Raw genomic sequence first — 14,471 nt, 5'->3', positions numbered from 1 at the left:
ATAATAATGTTACTTTTAAATAGGCTTAGACACTTTCGAAAAAAGATCCTTTACCCATTTCAAAAATCGAATGGCATTTGGAAATACTAACTAATGTGTAAATTGTTCAATCAAATGTGCATTGAATTGTTTATTAGATGTGAAAGTAAATTTTGTCATTGTTTCTTAGTTTGGATTTTTAATTCTTGTTGAACGTAAAATAAAAAAACGTTAATGTAACTTAATTTTTTTTAAATTGAAATATACTTAAAAATTTTAAATGGTATATTTTAATTAATAAATAATTCCTCAACATATTAAAATAATATGAACAGATTGCAATAAGTGATAATTATTGGTTCAGTAATTTCCATTATGAGACACTGAGAATTTAATTCAAAATTATTTGAAATAAGTCATAAAAAAAAAATTAAAATTGAAACATTTCTTGGTCGGTGGAAAAGAGGTTAACGTTTAATAACAGTATCATAATAGCGGCAGTTGAATTCATTCTATTTACCAGCAACATTGTAGGGGGGAGTTAGTGGTATGAAATGGTTAGTAGTTTTTGAGCTGAGGGAGGGCTGAATGAAGTCGTGCCGTGAATAGTAGGAATGGTATGTTATTCCTCCACCGACTTCGAAACAATTGTTATCTGTCCCTAGGGTCTAACAATCCTGTACAACTTCATCAACACGCCATTCAATTCGAAATATTGACGTCACAGATTGTGGCGCCAAATATAAAACTGTTACAAATTATAATTATATATTATAATCTTTTTTATGCCTTTATACATACTACATTATTTACATTTCATTGTACGATTTAAAAAATAACATACTTTTTTTATTATGATTATTTAATTATTGGAAAAACGAAAGAAAAATATTCCTCTATCTATTTCATTAAAATTGAAATGTTATATTTCTGTATTATATAATATTTTTCTTTTATTTTATCTTTTTTTTGTAATATTTATAATAAATTAATTTTAAAAACATTTACTAAACTATAATAATTGATAGATTTGTTCAGTATATTGTTTTATTATTCGTAACTATATACAGAAAAAAAAAATTATAAATTTATATACTACGAGGGTTATTTTTTTCAAGGTCCGATCGGTCACGAAATTAAAACCACAGTGAAAATAAAAAACTTTTTATTTGTAACAAGTACTTACATAGTTACGCTATTTCTCTACATAGTCGCCACTCCGATTTAGCAATTTGTCGTAGCGTGGTACCAACTTTCCAATACTCTGGTCATAGAACGGAGCCGCCTGTGTTTTCAGCCGTGTTTCTACGCTGGTCTGCAGCTCGATATCTGTGCCAAAATGTTGTCCTCCTAGTCAGCGTTTCATGTGAGAAAAGAGATGAAAATCGGATGGAGCCAAGTCCGGGCTGTATGGTGGGTGATCAAACACTTCCCAACGAAAACGCTGCAGGAGCTTCTTTGTTACAGCTGTCGAGCATTATCATGGGGAAAGACAATGCCTGATGTAAACATTCCTCTCCGCTTATTCTGAATTGCCCGTCGTAGACGTTGAAGAATCACGCAGTATGAGGCTGCAGTGATGGTCGTGGCACGTTCCATGAATTCTACCAAGAGAACTCCGTTCCGGTCCCAGAACACGGTAGCCATACACTTTCTGTTGGAAAAGGTTCGCTTAAACTTCTTTGGTTTACTGGGAGAATGAGACTACATCCACTGTTTGGATTGTTCTTTTGTTTCTTCAGTTTCGAAATGGACCCACGTCTCGCCCCCTGTGACAATTTTGTTCAAAAAATCTTTTCCTTCATTGTGGTAGCACTGGAGAAACGTTAGAGAGGTGTCCATTCTCATTGTTTTGTAATGATCAGAAGCATCTTGGGAACCCATCTCGCACACAATTTGCGGTACTGAGTGTAGAGGGCTGACCTTGTAATTTCAGGAAACGAATCACTCAATACAGAAATTGTGAACCGACGATTTTCTCGAATTGCCTCATCCTCTCGCTCAACGAGATAATTGGTTGACACTCGCTTCCTTCCCTGACCCGCCTGCATCATGAACATCTGCACGTCCTGCTTTAAAGTTGCTTTAAAGCATTGTCGCACTTTTCTGTCGCTCATTGAAGTTTCACCGTACACATTAAACAGTTTTAAATAGTGCAAAATTTAACCGCTAGCTAAATTTAACCAGCCAATAAATCTAGTAATCAATGCAGTTAATACAAAAATTTGTTGTTTATCAATGAAGGAACAGTTCCGTTATTGGATTTAATGTATATATGTGAACACTTTTTGTCTCGGATTTTGATTTTGAATTCGGATTAAGCAGTGTTAAAAGATTACAAAAATACACGTATGGTCAGATCGGCCGTCAAGTTCACCTCAAAATGACTTCCAAAATTAAATTTTTTTTAATAATCACACTAACAATGTAAGCTATGAAGTTGGTTCAAACACACTAATGTAAAGATTACTAAAATATATAAATATCAATTTGTAAATCAAATGAAGACCCTCAAAATGGCGGAAAAACAAACATTTTAATAATTGGAAGGAGAAAAGCCATAAAACAGCCAAAACACGTGATAAATAAATTGTATTAACTTAGCGTATGTAGACGTTAAATATAATAACATTATAAAAATGAATTAATAATTGAGATAATAGTAGTAATAAAAATAATAATTCAGGAAATTCTTTTAGATTTTTTTATTGATAACTGTTTTTTGTATTAAAAAAATACATTAATCCGACTTACTTTATTTAATTAAAGGGCATGATTCAGGAGTAGTGCTACGTTGGTAACACTGCAGTAATTTAACTGTTTGGACAACAGCTGATATTTAGTTACTGCTGCAGTTTAGTCGACTTGGTTACGTTTTTTTTTTATTAAATATTTACGTAAAGCGTTAGAAATCGGGTGAGCTCCTAAAAATAAGAGTGGAAAAAATGTATTATATATAACGTCGTTTTTTTCTAAAATGAATTGCCGATAACGATAATTTCTCTGTTGCTCATAAAGCGAAATTTCTAGGATTCAGTTTTCAACAAAATCAAACCGTAATGTTTTGTTTTGAACTCCCTTAATAAAATCTTTTGTTTTTCATCATTATAAAAACTTAGTATACTTACATACATTCCCGTACGAATTATAAAATGAATTCTTAAAGATTTTTTTGAAAAAGTCAAAACGAGTTAAAAAATAGGATGTTAGATTTTTTTGTCGACAATAAGTACGATTCATATAAACCGATATTTAGATAATAAAAAAAGTTAAATTATCCTTGTGCGATTATGCTTATGAAAGTACAGTCTTTTTTTAAACAAATAGTAACTTTAAAAAATTAAATCCATCTCGTATCAAAACCAGCAACAGAACTGATTTCATGTCAACTCAACACATTACTTGATCTCGCCTTACCAGAAAAAAACATGCTGTTTTTAATGTACTACCAAACCGTTTAAAATGATACCGCATTTACGTTTCTGAGACTAATAGTTAGGGAGTTATTAAGGCAGGACGATATTGACCTTTTCGTTACGCTACAAATTTCTGTTCTGGTATCTGTATGTTTTGGTGTAATTTTAGAGACGTTTCACGTCAAAATTAAATAAATATTTAATTCCTTGCTACTGCGTCAGACAAGTGATAACTTACAATACGCATTAAACAATAATTGTACTTGCATGTGTGATAAAATGATTCAGCCTAAACTACTGATGTACAACTCAAAGATGCCGATTTCATATTTACGTCTGCTGTTTCGTTTCGTTACAAAGATTAGACTGATGCATTGACGTTCGTGAAACTAATCGTAATTTTTCGATGTTAGTTTTTTCTTATAAAATTTTGTTGATTTTATCCAATTTTATAAAAATTACTTATTTTTCTCCCTTATATTGGTCAACCTGATTTTTATTTCCATCAAGCAGTTTGAATTTTAACAGCTGATTCAATGTACTATAAATGTTTGCGTACAGTTTTGTTTTTCTTTAACAAAAGGTGTTGGCTATACGTAATATTTATTATACGTTAATTATTATACGTTATTATACGTTATTTATTATTTGTTAAATACAATTGCAATATATTAAATTGTTTGTTTAAAGAGGTAGGTAAAGTTCTAAAACCTTTCTTTTATAACCTAAGTTTAAAATAAAAAGACAAACTTTTAATGATTAATTAATATATATTTTTATAATTAATTAAATCGAGGCCGCGTATCACATTTACGTTTATAGAAAAAGGGTGTACTGTGTAGGGAGTTAAATTTAAATACGTAATTTTATATTCCGGTTAGATATGAATGCGTATATTACACGTTAACAGTCTTCTAACCTGTAAGAATCAAACGGCTTCAATCTAAAAGGAAACGGTTCGCTTTAACCATACAAAAAATGTTTCGGTAATCGAAAATAAATCCAAAATACTTTTCTACAGAAAATTGAAAGTGTAAATCATTTCATAAAACCGTTAGTATGTACTTCAGCTGACCAGTTGAATAATTAAAAGCTTTCTAGTTCAGCTGATTACCTATATATAATTCTCGGGAAGAATGTGGAATTTTGTCTCGTGTTTCGTCCCTTTTAACTAAGTAGCGTATGATTCCGATCTCCAAGGCAGGGTGGTAGCATCCCAACTTTTCATTTGGAATTTATTCCTATAATTAGTCCTACTTAGGTTAAGTTTGGTTAGATTATATTTATAATTATACTGATTTATTATATAAAGTGAATTATAATATTAATTTATTTTCTCCTTTCAGTGGCGCCATCTAACAACTGACTAAGTACAGATCGACTTTCTTCTGCGGGCATATTCATGAAAAGTACCTAATTTCTTCGCACAAGCTTCTTTTCTAAGGTAGATTAATTCATCATTCAATTAAACCATCTCCGTGATTATAATAATTAAAAAATAAGGAATAAAAAAACAATCAAATAAGGTTTATTTATCGGTATTAAATTATATTAATACGGTCAAATTCATTTACAAATTCTCGTAAAGTATGATGAAGAACATCAAAATTATTTACTACTTAACCTGTGTCAAATTAAAATAATTTGATATCGAAAAGAGACGCGATTTTCCTTAATGAAATTTTTTTTTTAAAGATAACACTTTAATCAAATAATAACTATTTTACTAATAAATCTGGGTGTCAGATATGTTTATCTGTGTATAAATATTTGTTATTAAGCTAATCCGAATGAAATTTTATTGCTGTATTTTTACCGACTTTTCAAGAAATATACGGCATTACTTTCGATAGAATGGTAAACTATTACATTCGATAAATGTAAACTAACACATTTATTTATTTTTTAATGAAGCGATGAGAATTAAAAAAAATTGTTTCATCTTCAGTAATTTCATTTACATATGAGCATTTACTATTAAAACAAGCTGTAGTATATTTTCTTTTAAATTTTATTATTTCGAGTATATTATCAAATTTTTTTACGCTGCCTAGTGCTATCAAGTACGGCTACCTAACAGTGCGATTCCTAAAGCCACTTTTAAAAAAAGAAAAAATTACATTTCGAGTCCCGCGGTTCATCAAATAGTAAAAAACGTTGTCTAACAAAATCCGAGATATTTTTTGAAAATATTCTTTACTTTTTTTTTGTTCTCAGTCATGTGACTGGTTTGATGCAGCTCTCCAAGATTCCCTATATAGTGTCAGTCATCTCATTTCGATATAGCCCTTACATCCTACATCTCTAACAATTTGTTTTACATATTCCAAACGTTGCCTGCCTGCACAATTTTTCCCTTCTACCTGTTCCTCCAATATTAAAGCGACTATTCCAGGATGCCTTAATATGTGGTCTATATATCTGTCTCTTCTTTTAACTATATTTTTCCAAATACTTCTTTCTTCATCGATTTGCCGCAACACCTCTTCATTTGTCACTTTATCCACCCAATGAGGTTGTGTTCCCCTTTTAGGTGACCTAAGTTGGTCGACTTATTTAGGTATAGGTCTGAATTTTTATGTTGCATAAGACATAATTTTGTTTGGTATGAGTAGCACTGATTTAACTTTAAACTCGTTCGTTTTATGAGGCATTTACAGTCACAAACGGTATTGTCAAATCTGTACTAGGCGTCGGGTTCGCGCTTCCGCGGTTTCGGTCAGTTGGTTTGACAGAATCACGTTAGGTTGGATTTGTAGATGTTCGTTTCAGTCCTAAGTGAAGATGAAATTTGATATGTATTTTACTGATGCAAATGTCAGCCGAGCCATTTACGTCGGTGGCATCCCGACTGAAGCCTGGCTGATGACTGTGAGATGTAATCAGTTAGAGGATCTAAAGACGACCTCCGGTAAGGATTTGGAACGTAGGGGGTGGTGTGGCGATCGATAATGTCAAAAGGTAGGTGTCTTCCCCCTACGGGGTTGGGATGTATCACCTGGCTTTTCCACGTGTATATTCTTTCATTATGATTTTTAAACTGTGTGTTGGCAATTACTAAATTATACTTCGTGCAAAACTCTACAAGTCCGGTCCCCTCTTTCATTCCTTTTGCCCAGCCCATATTCACCCACAATATTTCCTTCCTTGCCTTTTCCAATGCATTTCAATCTTCAGCTATTATTAAATTTTCATCCCCTTTTTATGTGTTTAATTGCTTCGTCAATTTCTTCGTACAGACACTTTACCTCATCATCATCATCATGGGCACTTGTAGACATATAGACGTTAACAATCGTTGTCGGCTTAGGTTTTGATTTTATCCTTATTACAATGATTCTGTCGCTATGCATTTTGAAATACTCTACTCTCTTTTCTATCTTCTTGTTCATTACGAAACCTACTCCTGCCTGCCCTTTCTTTGAAGCTGTGTTAATTATTCTAAAATCACCTGACCAAAAGTCGTTTTCCTCTTCCCACCGAACCTCGCTAATTCCCACTGCATCTACATTTAATCAACCCATTTCTCTCTTTAAATTTTCTAACCTACCAAACTTTTTTAGACTTCTAAAATTCCACGCTCCGACTCGTAAAATTTATTTATTAATTTTCTGGTGACCCCTTCCTTAGTAGTCCTTACCCGGAGATCCGAAAGGGGGACTAATTTACCTCCGGAATATTTTGTCAAGGAAGGTTCCTCCATCTTTGTTACTACAGAGAGTTACATTTTCTTGGAAAAAAGCAGCTGTAGTTTTTCATTGCTTTCAGCTGCGCGGTACTCAGAAGATTGAATAATGTTGATGTGGCCGTTTAAGTCGTCCTGACCTACGCCCTTAACAACTACTGAAAGAGCTGCTGCCCTCTTTCAGGATCATTCTTAGTCTAGCTCTCAACAGATACCCCTCCGATATGATTGCACCTTCGGTACAGCTGCTCTGTATCACTGAGTACTCAAGCCCCCTCACCATCGGTAAGGTCTCATGATCCATAGAGGGAGTATTCTTTATTACAAATGTAATTGAACTAAACATAATGTTTTCATGCTTTTTTTTTTGCCCACTTTCATTTCACTTTTAGGTTAGGTTATATTTAGAACTGTAAACATAGTTCGTTGACTTCGCCGTACCGTCTAGTTCTGCGGACTCTTACCGGCGAAGTTCTAACGAACTTTATGATAAAGGGGTAAAAGTTTTTGGCTAACCTTTTTTCAAGAAATACTAAAGAGTAAGGGCTATCAAAAAATTAAAATTGTTACATTTTAAATGCAATAGGTAACTTGGAAGACGGATTGAAAATTAAAAAAATATATTATTTTAATTTAAAAAAAATTTTTGTTCTACAGGCCATTGAAGTAGGGTTAAATGTGATACTTAAGATACACACACACACACACACACACACACACATGTACGCGCGCGCGTGTGTTTGAAATAACATTACAAACACATGCGTGCGCACACGAGGGCGCACGTGTGTGTATGTGTTGTTATTGTTTTATATATATATATATATATTAAGATAAATTTTTCTTAAAAATATCTTTATTAATCTCTTGGATTAATTACAAATTTTTAATTCTAGCATACTTAATTTATAAGTTTGTGTAATTGATTGGTTAACGCAAAAATTAATACAGAATATTTTTAAGTAAAACATGTCTTGTTATTATATTTAATTCCATCCAATCAAGAGAAAAATAAACTTAAATAAAATACATTCAAGTTAACACACACGACATTTATAATTTTTATTTCTATTGTTATTTTATGTTTATTGTAAAAATAAATAAACAAACAAAATAAATCAGTAAACTTTGAAGCATACACCTGTTCAACCGAAAAGTATGTGTATGTATGCGGTTGTTGTTTATCGGTCCGACTATACATCGACCGCCATTTTGTTTATTTGTTTCTCCTCCCACTTTGATATTGTTGTTAACTCTCATGATAGCGTTATCAGTTTCGGCTTAACGTTTCTTTGATGTGTTTTTTCCGCCGACCCTTTCGGATTATCTTCCCCATGGGTTTTCAAAATCACGATTTCACCCTTATTTGCTTATTTTATCGCCTTCTCGGTCCAAACAACTTTCCTTATGTATTTACACATGTAGTCCCGCATATCTGACTGTTATGTTATATCCATATAGTACAATATTATTATATATTAACAATTTAAATGCCTTTAAAAACGAATTTATTCATATTATAAATTATATTACAGGAAAAAATTAATTGTAAATATATATATATATATATATATATATATATATAGTAAGTATCGTTTATAGTGACATCGGATAAAGTGACCAAAAACTTGTCTCTTAGTTGGTATGATGTGCTGTTAATACTTAATTACAGTATTAGTGACATATCGGTTATTATGACATTTTTTCTACTGCAATGCAACATTTTATCGCTTATAATGACGGACAGAAGTGACTCGTCAGTAACGTAGTATATCTACATTGTAGCTACAGAAATGTTTTGACGGTTAAAATGAGTAACCTTTTCCTTTTTACCTGCATACAGTATGTATCTTTTAGCAACACCGGATATTATGACATACCGAATATAGCGACCAAAATCTTGTTTCTTACTTAGTTTGGTACGTTGTTAATGCATAAATAAAGTATGTACATTGTTTATAATTACTTCAATTATTATGAATTGTTTTTCCTACTGCAGCGTAACATTTTATCGTTTATTTTAACGGACAGAAGTGACTCATCATTAACGTAGTACAGTGTATCTACGTTTAGCTACAGAAATATTTTTGACGGTTCCTTTTTTCTTACAAATGTAGACTAGTTCTTTTTTTTAACTTCTTCGTGTACCATATTATTGTAAACTGAAGCAGTAACAAATTTAGTAATTAATATTTTGCTGCGAGTGTATCATATCGTACGGGTACAGTATTTTATTTTCCATATCCTGTGTAATTCAATCAATAGTGATTTAATTATGACTTTACGAAAAACATTCACGACAGAGGAAAAGACACACATTATCAGAAGGTTAGAGAACGACAAAACTAATAAGGTCATCGCCCAAGAACTAGGCATAGGTCATTCGACAATATCGATGTATGAAAGAACCGCAAAAAATTTTTGAAACAAATTCTGTGAAATAAAAAAAAAATTATGACCTAGTCAACATAATGATGTAAAGCAAAATAACCGAATTTTTGCGGGGAAAAGTAATTTTTATCTATCTTGTTATACCGTATTTTTATTTATTATTGCGTAGTTTTGTTTTTGTTTTATAATATGTTTGCGAAAATAAATTATTGTTTTTAATAATATTACTATTATTATTATTATTATTATTATTATTATTATTACTGTAATACAATACCCGTGTAGATGGCTTATTAAAGTAGGAGCTACCTAAACATCGGTTATTGCGACTATCGGTTATGAAGACCTAAAATCGTCGGACCCTTGGAGGTCACTGTAAGCGATATATACTAGGAATATAGCGTGTCGCGACTTTGCCCACGCTATATGGTTACTTGTGTTTCCCTTCGCGTCCAGGGGATATTTAGCAGGTCATTAAACTTGTATTAATTAAGCTAATGCTTTGTAAGAATAATAATGATCAATAAAAAATAAAGTCTGTTTATTTGATTAAAAAAAAATCAGTATATTGTAATTTCTTCAGAGCAACAGTTTGGTCAACATAGAACCCGAAACTTTGAACGATTTATAGAATACAGGTTTCAAAATATTGTTTCAATCATAGTTACAGCTGGTTACTCGTTCTTTGTACAGGTAAAAATGTATTTCGCCTGGTTTTTAGTGTTACCCGACAAACACTATTAGAAGGTGATCGTACTTCGTTTCTCTTCTTTATTTTTTTAACTTTTTTTATTTTATGTTTTTTAGTCAAGTAACGTGGAGACATGTGTAGCCAGTCGCGTCGCACATACAGTAATAGTGGCAGTGGATATGTTGGTTGAGCCGCCGCGCCGATATACCAAACAATCTTTAAAAAATAGAAATTCGAAAAAACTCGAAAATTATTTTTAGATATTTATCTAAAGAATATTTTCAAGCCCAAATCTAGTGAATATCTCGTTATTATAATCGGTAATAGAGAAAATTTGTAATCATTGTTCAAATTTTTTTACTTTTCTTCACCTCTTTCAAGGTCAAATTTAAAAAAATTGGTTTTTAGATATTCACATGAAGATTACACACACCAAAAAAATCAAGTTGATATCTTCATTTGTTACCGAGAAAAAAAATTCAATTGTTACTTCATTTTAGCCCTTTAAACTGGAAATTTCAAATAATCCTATCTTAGTGAGCACTTACACCATAAGAAGAAACGTGTATACAAATTTTCAACAGGTTATCATCAGTAGTTTTTGCTTTGCGTTTATTATGAATCACTCGCGTCATGTTGTTTTATATATATAGATATCACCACAGCCGTATTATTAATTGATTGTAGAGTAAAATAAAATGATATACGTTATAATAATTATACGGTTTAATGAATGATCTTTTGTTTAATAAAGTGATATTGTTAAAATTTGAAAAGGGTCAAACAGAAAGAATTTCAAACCAAGTTATTCTCCTCCAAGAGATAAAGAAGCAAATGGAAAACTGTAAAACGTGCAAAATACAAAATGAAAAACGGGAAGGCGATTTTTACAGTTATTTTCAGTAAGTTACATGGGGGTGGAATTCGATCCGCGTCAACTTACCCAGGATTATAGGAGGTTTCATGAAAATATGCGCGGACATCCGTGCGAACTAGAGCTAATCCACGTCCTTTTGATTAATATTCTATTATTACCGTTACCCATAATTTTAGATCAAAAATTCTTCCATTAATTTCAAAATTAAAAAATAAATATACATATTTTTTTAAGTAGTTATATTTATTTCCTTTAATTCTAAATAAATTTAAAAAAATCTGATGTGAACCCCACATGACTTCCTTGTACACCTATTAAATTACATACACATTTAAAAAAAATGAATAGTACATAAAATTTTATTTAACGTCTGATATTTTTTCTTTTTTTTTATTGTTCAATTATCATTTATTGTAAAACGTTTTTACAATCAGAGGTTAATAATTAATAAATCAATATATTTAAATTAAAAAGAAAAATTGAAAAAAATGAGATGATGTCGGATTTGAACTGATGTGCCTTCCCATTGTAAGATCCAAATATTTCATAAATTAAAATTTTATTTGGCTATAACTGTGGAACAAATGAAAATAAGTACCACTTTATGATATGTAGTTGAAAAGCGGTAAATGGCAGCTTATTACTGCAATTAAGAAAAACTCCAAAATCCAAATTTCTTTTGGATTATATGGCCTTTTGGTCCAATCGATTGAAATAAAAAGGGGAAGTGCTCAATTTGATGTTACAACAGTCCAAAATTTCAACATCCTAAGGCTAATAGTTTTTTAGTTACGCGAGATACAAACGCACATACGTATGTACACACGTCACGCCGAAACTAGTCAAAATGGATTCAGGAATGGTTAAAATTGATATTTACGTTGAAATCTGAAAACCGAAATTTTTCGCGATCACAGTTCTTTACTTCGTACAAGGTAGTAAAAACTAAATAAATACTGAATTGTATAAAATAGATCATTTAGGATATGAAATGTAGTAAATATGTTGAGATTTAAAGGTTTGCACAGAACAGAAATAATACTAAAAACAAACAATAGCTTTAAAAACTATATCCGAAAATCTCTCTCGAAAGAATTAATAAATAATATCATTGTTAAACTTATGTTTAATGCACAAAAAAAAAAATTAATTCTTGTAAATTTTAATATCAAAAAGAAAAATTTACCATTTTAAAACTTGTAATTTATTTTATTTATGCAATTTAAATTTCTGTATCTTGTAAAAATTCGTTTATTATAAAACTAGCTGCATGGCGTGGCTACGGCACCCCTCCACAGGTAAGCCCTGCTGGCAACGGCATCTCTGAATGGGATTATTAGGTATCCAAAACTGATTACCCCTTGTGTAAAAATAATTTTTTTTTAAATTATGAAAATTGACAACTAAAGTTAGAAATTTAACTAGAAATTGATATTAACGAATCGAGATTTTCCGCTAGTGAACGGTACATTCCGGTGACTACTTTTTTGTTATAGTTCATTATTTTATGAAGAAAAACAATCACATAAATAAATAAAAAAGTGTAAAAAAATTTTAAAACGCCAGTCTTAAATTAAACGCACTAAAAGGTAAAAAATAATTTTAGGATATTATCTCAGATTGGATTTGACAACACGCTTTGATGGTGATTATGGGTAAGTAATAGCTTAAAATTAAAAATTTGATGTTTTTGCCAATCTTTTCTTATGCTTGTTACCATCACACACTGAGGCCATTCATTACTCTCAATCTGCTGATTTAGCGTTCGACCTGCAGATATATATACGCCGTCTTAATCGTGAAAATCGAATGAGCGGTTGCCGGGATATTGTGGTGGCACCCCATCGCAGCCCCTCACCAATTTCCGAACGGCGCCCCGGGGGCATTTGAAAATATTATCATCCAACAGGTAGAACTGGGTGCGGATGAGGTGTAGTCGAGGGGGATCGAAAATTTTTTCAGAGCGCTGGGACCGACCGTTTTCGAGATATTTGCGATTTTCGTTCGAAAATTCGGATCCGGTTTAAAAAGTACTAAATTTTTCCAAAACTTCGACATGTATATATTTTGAATATAAATGATATATCTCTTATACACAAGAGAGAATGTCTTGACCGATACATTAACTCATAATCAACGTACAACTAAAACTATTATAGATAGAGACTTGAAATTTTCAGGGTACCTTCGTATCTTTAAGTAGGCGTGCACTAAGAAAGGCTTTGTGAAATTTTGATTTTAAGGGGTTCAAATTGATAAAAAAAACTAAATTTCGTATTAACAGCTCTATCTGTTGAACGCAAAAGCAACATACGGTATTCTAAATGTATTACGATTCCATTGCAATGTTTCCGATGTGTGTGTCCACTATAGACTAAAAAATTACTGGACCGATTTACGCGCGGGGAAGAAGGGAGAAAGGGGAATAGGGAAAAATCTAAAAAGGTGAAAGGGAAGAAGAGAAAAATGGAAAAATAAAACATGTGAAAACGGAGGAAAGGGAAAATAGAAAAGAGGATAAGGAAATGGGGGAAGATGAAGGTGGAAGGGAGGTAAAGGAAATAGAAACGGGATAAGGGAGAAAACGGGAAGGTAGAGCGAAGCAAGCCGTGACTCTCTGATCGTGACGGGAAGCGCAAGTAACCATACAGCACGGGCGAAGCCGCGATGGGGATGCTAGATTTGGGATTGTAATAAATGTTTTGTTTATCTTTATTGGACTTTTCAACTGAACTATTTTAATTTATTCATAAAATGGATTGGTCTAACAAATATTGTTCAATTTTCTTATCTTCCTTTTTTTGTTTTCCTTTATTTTAGTTTTGAGCAACAATTCATTCTTTATCGTATATTCCTTCAGTATTTTCCATAAAAATTTTTATTTACCGTTTTATGAGGATTTAATGAAAATCTAAGTATAATATTGTTAATCAAATATTTTTTATTTATAAAAAAATAAGTTTGCTATCAAAAAAGCATTGCGAATGAAGCTACATCTATACTTTGGGCGAAGTCGCGACAGGGTACGCTAGTTATAATATAACTAGTATACGCCTGACCACCACGAGACATGTACTAACGAATCGTGATTTTCCGCTACTGATCGGTACATTCCGGTGATAAACTAACGAGGACGCACACACAAATAAATGTTTTATAAAATTCTTAAAAGCGTTTGAAATCCGGGAGATTGTTGTCAAATTATATTTGCAGATAGATAATAGCTAATATAACTATAAAAAATTAAATCTCGTACTTGGATTGAGTTTAACAATAAAACCTCTCTCGCAGTAAGTGCGTCAGAAGGGCAGATTTCCGGTTTTAGTTAAGAAAGAAAAGATGTTCCATTGCTGTAATGATTTTTGAAAATAATGTTGCATTCTGTAATTTTTTTGTATTCAATGTTATGTTATATTTCATCATGTGTTATTT

At 31.7% G+C, this 14,471-nt stretch overlaps 1 protein-coding gene across 1 annotated transcript in view; it reads right to left on the bottom strand.

Moving 5' to 3' along the window:
• LOC142331946 (homeobox protein CDX-1-like) overlaps positions 1-14,471 on the bottom strand; it is a 114,766-nt gene that overhangs the window by 6,698 nt on the left and 93,597 nt on the right. The window lies entirely within an intron of this gene.

The sequence above is a fragment of the Lycorma delicatula genome, chromosome 11 (genome assembly GCF_047948215.1).
Source record: "Lycorma delicatula isolate Av1 chromosome 11, ASM4794821v1, whole genome shotgun sequence".
NCBI lineage: Eukaryota > Metazoa > Arthropoda > Insecta > Hemiptera > Fulgoridae > Lycorma > Lycorma delicatula.
This window is presented reverse-complemented; position numbering and strand designations above follow the sequence as displayed.